At 35.2% G+C, this 6,829-nt stretch overlaps 1 long non-coding RNA gene across 1 annotated transcript; it reads right to left on the reverse strand.

The window, feature by feature from the left end:
- Positions 1-732: 732 nt before the first annotated feature.
- On the reverse strand, positions 733-2,015 carry LOC129579535 (uncharacterized). Its single transcript, XR_008689243.1, has 3 exons — positions 1,459-2,015; positions 1,184-1,386; positions 733-1,107 (listed from the first exon to the last, which is right to left on the reverse strand). It is a non-coding gene; the product is annotated as an uncharacterized LOC129579535 (long non-coding RNA).
- Positions 2,016-6,829: the final 4,814 nt, after the last annotated feature.

The following is a 6,829-nucleotide window of genomic DNA, read 5'->3' on the forward strand; positions in this document are numbered from 1 at the left end:
TTAGCTCCGGTTTCAGAGTAACGCTTATGCGAAGTTTGCTGGCAGAGCTGGGAAAAACACTCTGTATGTGTATGCCTGGTCCAAAAAAAAAGTTGTCTCTCATCTGAAAAGTCCGACCAGTTTGGAAAGATATACCTCAAAAAAATAGATTTTGCACAAAGAACAGATATGAGTAGGTACCATATAAAATTCCGTGACAGGCTCTATATCAAAATTTTCATGACAGGGTTTTTCGGTGATTTTCATGACAACTTTTTTTCGGGCCAGGCTATCGTGTATGCACGTAGCAAATACCGATTGTTTATTCCAGCTCTGTTTGCTTGCAATTGACATTTCAATGCTCAGTAAAACGTCAATGCTGCTAATCACATTGACGTTTTAGACAAAAGCAACATAGGCGATTTCCGGGAGCCTTTGGCAAAATGCAGTTTTTTACCATATCTCATAAACTATTCAACTTTTTTCAACTCTGGCTTCGACAAAGTTGTTGCTAGGAGCACTACAAATAATTTTTATCAACACACCATACCCAGAAATCACATCTGATTAAATGATATCAGATGTTTTGGGTGGAAAATCCCACAGGGGTGTCATTACATTTTAAGAGCTTCTTCATCTGATTTTCTAATTCACTTGAAAAAGATAATAATAAAAGTAAAAAAAAAACAGGGTTATTCCAAGGCCGATTTAATGTTTTATTTGGTATCATTTTCTCATAAATTCAACACTTGATTCGAAACATCAACATTTATTGATGTTAAAGGACTTTCAGTTAAAATGTTGTATTTGAACATTTTCATTTCTACGTTATTTGAACATAAATTCGATTGTATTTCTTCATTAGTACTTGGTAACGATAAGCTATAATGTGCAGATTGCGAATGCGAATCATCACTCGAATCGGAACTGCTTTCCTCCGTTGCATCGCTTACTTCATCTATTTCGACTGCTATTGAGGATTCGTTATATCTATCTTTATCATCTACGCCATCATTATTTTTACCATTTAGTGCATCCGATCACATTTTCGAAAGCCTTTTTTCTAACTCGTCAAATGTTGGACGATTTTCTGGACTTTCCTCCCAACAAGACATCATAAGGTCATACCTATTTACAAACATTGAAATTATCCTTTGACGTTTCCTTGAAACTTCGTTCACGAAGTTTACTCTTTTATTCTTACATTTCTTCCGTAGCATTTTCTGGTTTTTCTAGTCGGATGTCATCTGATAAGTCTTCTTTTGAGATGTATTATGGACCATCTCCTTCTGAAAATAACTCCCAAAGCACGACACCAAACGACCAAACATCCGATTTTACACTGAATTTCAGTTCTCTTTCATCTGGATGTGTTTCAATGGCCATCCATGGAATTGGATCTGGAGCCTATAAATAAGAGAGATTGGCTTGACAGCCCATTTTCATTCAAAGGCATTGTTTATTTCTTGTCATTCATACCCATGATTCTTTTGTATAATAGTCCATTCCGTTCAATTTCCGTGACAGACCAAAATCACCAATTTTGACCGTTTTTTCTTCACAAAGCAATATGTTTCTAGCCGCTAGATCACGGTGTATGATGGGAGGGTCATTCGAAGTCAAAAATTTCAATCCTCTTGCCACTTGGATGGACCAGTCAAGCAGATCCGTTGTTGTGTATGGGAAACTGGGTGTTAGAGATGAAATGAAGGATGTGTCAGGAGTATTTTCTACGCAAAAGAAGCCAAATTTAGAAGAAATTCTACCAAAACACACAAAACGTTCCTTCTTTCATTTTTCTACCATAGCCCGGTGCTGTATTCGCTTCTTGACATGCGCTTTGAGTTTGTTTATTTTTCTTTAAGAAACTCCTGAGATCACCATATCGGCAGTAATCATAAACGATCATTATTTCGCCTGCGGAAAACCAATTATTCGATTGCTTTGCGAAAACATATTGTGTGTGTAAATTTACCTTCCAGAGGATTCTTAGTAACGGCTCCAATAAAACCAACAACATTGGGATGTTTGGGAAAACCTTGCACGAGTTTTAATCGGTTCAGTTAAAAACTAGTCCTATTCAAAAGAAATCAAAGATTAGTAATCAATAGCAAAAGATGAACACTCACCAAAACATACAATTGCATTTCCGCTAGAGCTTTTGACCGTTTTGATAACAACCTCTTTCTTTTTGGAACATCTTATCATTGGCAAAAGTTCCCCCTTATATATTTCACTGAAATTACCACGACCGATCCTATCTCCTTTATGCAGTCGATTGTGAAACTGAAGTGATGTGCGAATGTAATATGCAGGATGTCAATAAAATCAACAATAATCAAAAACAACACCAAAAGCTAAGGTATATTTTTAGTTGCAGGTATCACTACTGCTAGAATGAATAAAAAAAAACGTTATTTTAAACATATTTGTTCAAAAAAGATGCTTTTTTCAATGTAAGTATATTATTTGGATGATGTATAAAGAATTGTACTGCGCATTTTCTTCAGAAAGAGGAGAAATAATGGTGGAAAAGTCGGAATAAGTTTAGATGGAAATCAAAAAATAAAATTTAAGACGAAACTCAATCTCACAGACAAGATACGCGCATCAAAATATACTGGACCAAGTTAGTTTTCAAACTGATACTGTTTTCTGTGCTAACAGCTCTCATTCACCAACAAACTTACAAACCTTTAACTTGATTTACCTTCGGGTTAAACAGACCCAAGTGTTGTTTGTTTTATTCCATTATTGATATTCACGATACGTTTAGTAACAGTTTGAACGTGATCCACAAGTTCTGTTTTACAAAGGGATTGAAGTCAAACAATCGTTTTTCATTAAAAATAAAGAATGTAAACAATTACCTACCTTTCCAAGCTTGAGGGAAATCTGGCGTCAATCCAATACTACTACTAATAATTGTTGGCTTATTATCATTAAGCATTCCAACGGCATCCCAATGTTCCAGAATGCAAATGGAACCAAGTTCAATAGATTGTTTCTGATTTGAAATAATGATTTAGACAATTATGGGTCCAGTATGCATAGTGAAGGGGAGTCCAGCCATTGTTGTCCTTGGCATTGATGTAACAATTTTCACCAAGAAGAATTTAATGACGCTCAAATGCCCTTGAGTTGGAAATGGACCAAGGTTGAACGATTATCTGCTATTTAGAGCAAAAGTTCAGACAGTTACCATTGAATGCTGCATAGGTGGCGTCGACATTCTATTGTCGGTGACATTGACATCAGAGCCGAATTTAATAAGGAATTCTACGATATCCTCTTTTCCTCATTCGCAAACGAAAAACAAACGATTATTTTTTATTTAAAGAAAGAAGAATCTGGATAATCACCAAGAACAGCTGCATAGTGAAGTTCCGTCGAGTTTTCTTTATCCATACGATTGGCGACGGCGCTGTGATCGGTAAGCAATTGAACGATTTTCAAATGTTCTAATTAAATAAAAGATTAATTGAATTTTAAAGTCGAAAGATTGATGGTGTCCTTCCCTCATTATTCACAGCATTGATGGTAGCTCCAAGATTGATGAGCACTTCAACAATATTCGTTTTTCCTGAATTGGGAACGGATTCAAGTTGAATGATTGTTTGCGATTTGAAGCAAAAATTTGGGCAATCACCTTGATCAACTGCATCGTTCAGCGGTGTCCATACATATTTGTCCATAGCATTGATGTTAGCTCCATGATTAATAAGCACTTCAACAGCTTTCGCATTTTCTGAATTGTAAATGAATCAAACTAGAAGAGACGCTTCGGTGTTGTTATGTGAATTCAGGTAATTACCATACGCTATTACCATGTATTGCTGAAACCCCAACTTCGTCAAGTGCATCGAGATCGGCACCATGTTGAATGAGGAATTTAATGATGTCGGAATTGCCTAATTTACGGATGAAATTTCAAAAATTAAAAAAAATATTTTAGTTTCATCATAAGCATCTGGGCCATTACCGTTATATACAGCCTTAAAAAGTACGGTATCATTCCGTCTATCTCTTGCATTGACATTAGCTCCGAGTTTGACGAGGAGTTTAACGGCATCCATATTACCTGGATTGAAAGTTGATCGAAAAATGTTCAATCGTACGCAAAAAATTCGTTTTAGGGTGAAATTAAATGACAATTACCACGCATAGCGGCTCTGTGAAGCGGTGTAAGATTATCACAATCGGTTGCATCGACGGAGCCTTGTTCAATGAGGCTTTCGAGCTCAGCTGTCACGTTATTGACATATTAATTATTATTAGTATGGTAAATTTTGGTTATTATTAATATTATAAGTCTATATAAGCGGAGATTCACATACCTTCTGTAAAATAAACTGTTATCCAGATTAAGACAATGATTTCTCGCGGCATGTGACGGCAATCTATCAATTCGAATGGAATTGTAGCACCTAACGCTTCACTTCGCAATGAACAAAAGATTAAATACAAAACCTCCTTTAAAATTTAGAAATAATTTTTTTCAATAAATTTTTTATTTCGTAATTCTCTACTAAGCAGCATGAACAAAATGAGCTATGTTGATTTAAGATTGAGTGAGCAGCCGACACCCTAGCAGCCATCACCAAAATATTGTTGTACTGTGTTAGTTATCAAACAACAAATTTTATATCAATATTGTACAAAAAATTAAATATTCAGCCAATGATTCGCGGTGTAATTAGTGATGAATAAATTAATGAATTCGGTTATTTCTATGTCAATTTTTGATTGTTTGTCGCTTTTGTTTCTGTTCAATTTGACAAAAAAATCTGAACTAAATGTAACAAAACAATCAATAAAATTAAAATTACCTTCATTGAAATGGTCGAATTGAGAAAATAATTCTGACAAAATTAGCAATATATCTGACAAAATGGATAGGAAAATGACACTTTTGGCAATAAATTTGACAATAGCAAGCACTAAATAAATAAATTTACGTCAAATTTATTGCAAAAAATGTCAATTTTATACCCAATTTGTCAGATTTATTTTCAAATTTGGCAATTCTATTACCTATATTGTCAAAATTATTTTCTCAATCTGGCAATTTCGTTGGACGTAATGTTGATTTTATTGATTGTTTTATTACATTTTATTTCGATTTGTTGTCGATTTTGTTGAATTTTTTTGTCAATTTTATTGCCGTTTTGTCATCTTTATTGGCGATTTGTAAATTTTAAAGGAGGATCCGTAATGAGCCATGAACAAAACACAATGCTCACAATGTTTTTCAACCGACAGACTGCATCTGATTAAACCATGAATTTCTGATTATGCGCTAATTATATCGCTGTATTTGCGAAAGCTAATTTAGTGTCAGATCAGCTTAATTACATCAAGTAGTTGAGTGATTGCTGCACCTGATAAGAAAAACACATTCATTTTTTTCCAGATCGATTGTTGAACTGAGCTAAAGTTAGAAGAGAAACGTTTCTTGGAAAATATTTTTCTTGAAAAGTTTATTAAAATATTTGAGTACAATTTTCTTAGAATAAAATTTCATTTATAGAAAATGTTTTGGAAATTATGTTGTTTTTTCTTCTGTTTAATATTTTCTTTATAGGTTGCCTGTGATATAGCTCATATTAAAAAATACTTTTTGATGTTGGATCTAAAGTTTTGTAATGGATGAAATCAAATTCGTCCCAAAAAGAACTAAAATTTTCGTAATATAGGAAAGGATTTTCTTTCTTATGTTCATATTGATTTTCTAATTCTGTTGAGATTTCTCTTGGCAACCAATTTCGTTGATCACTCTACTTGCATCGCATCATCTTCGGTGAAAACTTTGTAGCCACGTACCAGAATCGATGAAGCGTGTGAAACTTTCGGTAATATTTGATGATGGACTTTGATTAAATTAATGGCAAAATCAGCTGGACTCTCTTTGAATTTGCATTTTTCTACACAGTTGGAAATTGCTTCCGAATATTTCCGCTTTTTTGGTGGCACAAAACCATTTTCTTTAATGATTTTTTCTTCGAATGCGATTTGTTGTTCGGCAGTACGTGGTCTTGGGATCAAACCCAAGAATCCACAGTATGCATTTTGTTCTGTTTCGTTTTTAAAATACATTGATCCTGAGAATACGCCAATTTGAACCTCATCTTCAATGTCGATGGCACTTGGTGTCGTGCTTCCCGTCACTTGTAGTTTTTGCTCGTGAAGTAAATTGCTGTGAAGTTTGCTCAATCGAGGACGGTACATAAACAGAGCTGCATTGGTGGTTCGTCGAAAGGCTGGCAAAAGCTGATTGCATTCGAATGAACTTAAAAGAATCAGGATATTCTCTGTATTATGACTTTTAATTTGCGCAATCCACCAGATGGGTCGTAAAAATTCATCATACGACTGCGATGAACCGTGAAGCACCGTTTGAAAATCTCTTGTGACAAATAAATGGTTGGACCAAGCGGCTGCATTCTGTTTGCAAAATTCGTATAGTTGTGTGTTGGCCAGGCTTGCGGCAATCGAAAGTAATACATTTTCTTCTATCATAGTGCTGATCAAAGCCGAATTCGCACCATTAACCACCAATTGCTCCAATCTCTTGTCAAACCATGGGTCGGCTGGTTTAGAATCTGGCGGGCGTTCCATTTGTGTTTGCTCCTCAACCTCTTGTTCGAGCTCTTTCTCTTGTTCTTCATCGAGAGCGTGCGTGAATCGCTTCACATCCGAAGCGAAATACTTCAGTTTTTCATCGACATCATCTTGCATATCACGAACAAACGGTCTGACTGTTCGATCAACACCACTACCGCCAAGTTTATCGAACTTTTTCCATGCAATGTCAATCAGTTTGGCTTCTTCTTTTTCGCCGTACATTTCG

This window comes from Sitodiplosis mosellana, unplaced genomic scaffold, assembly GCF_009176505.1.
Source record: "Sitodiplosis mosellana isolate CC-2019 unplaced genomic scaffold, AAFC_SMos_1.0 Smas_scaffold_6234, whole genome shotgun sequence".
Classification (NCBI taxonomy): domain Eukaryota; kingdom Metazoa; phylum Arthropoda; class Insecta; order Diptera; family Cecidomyiidae; genus Sitodiplosis; species Sitodiplosis mosellana.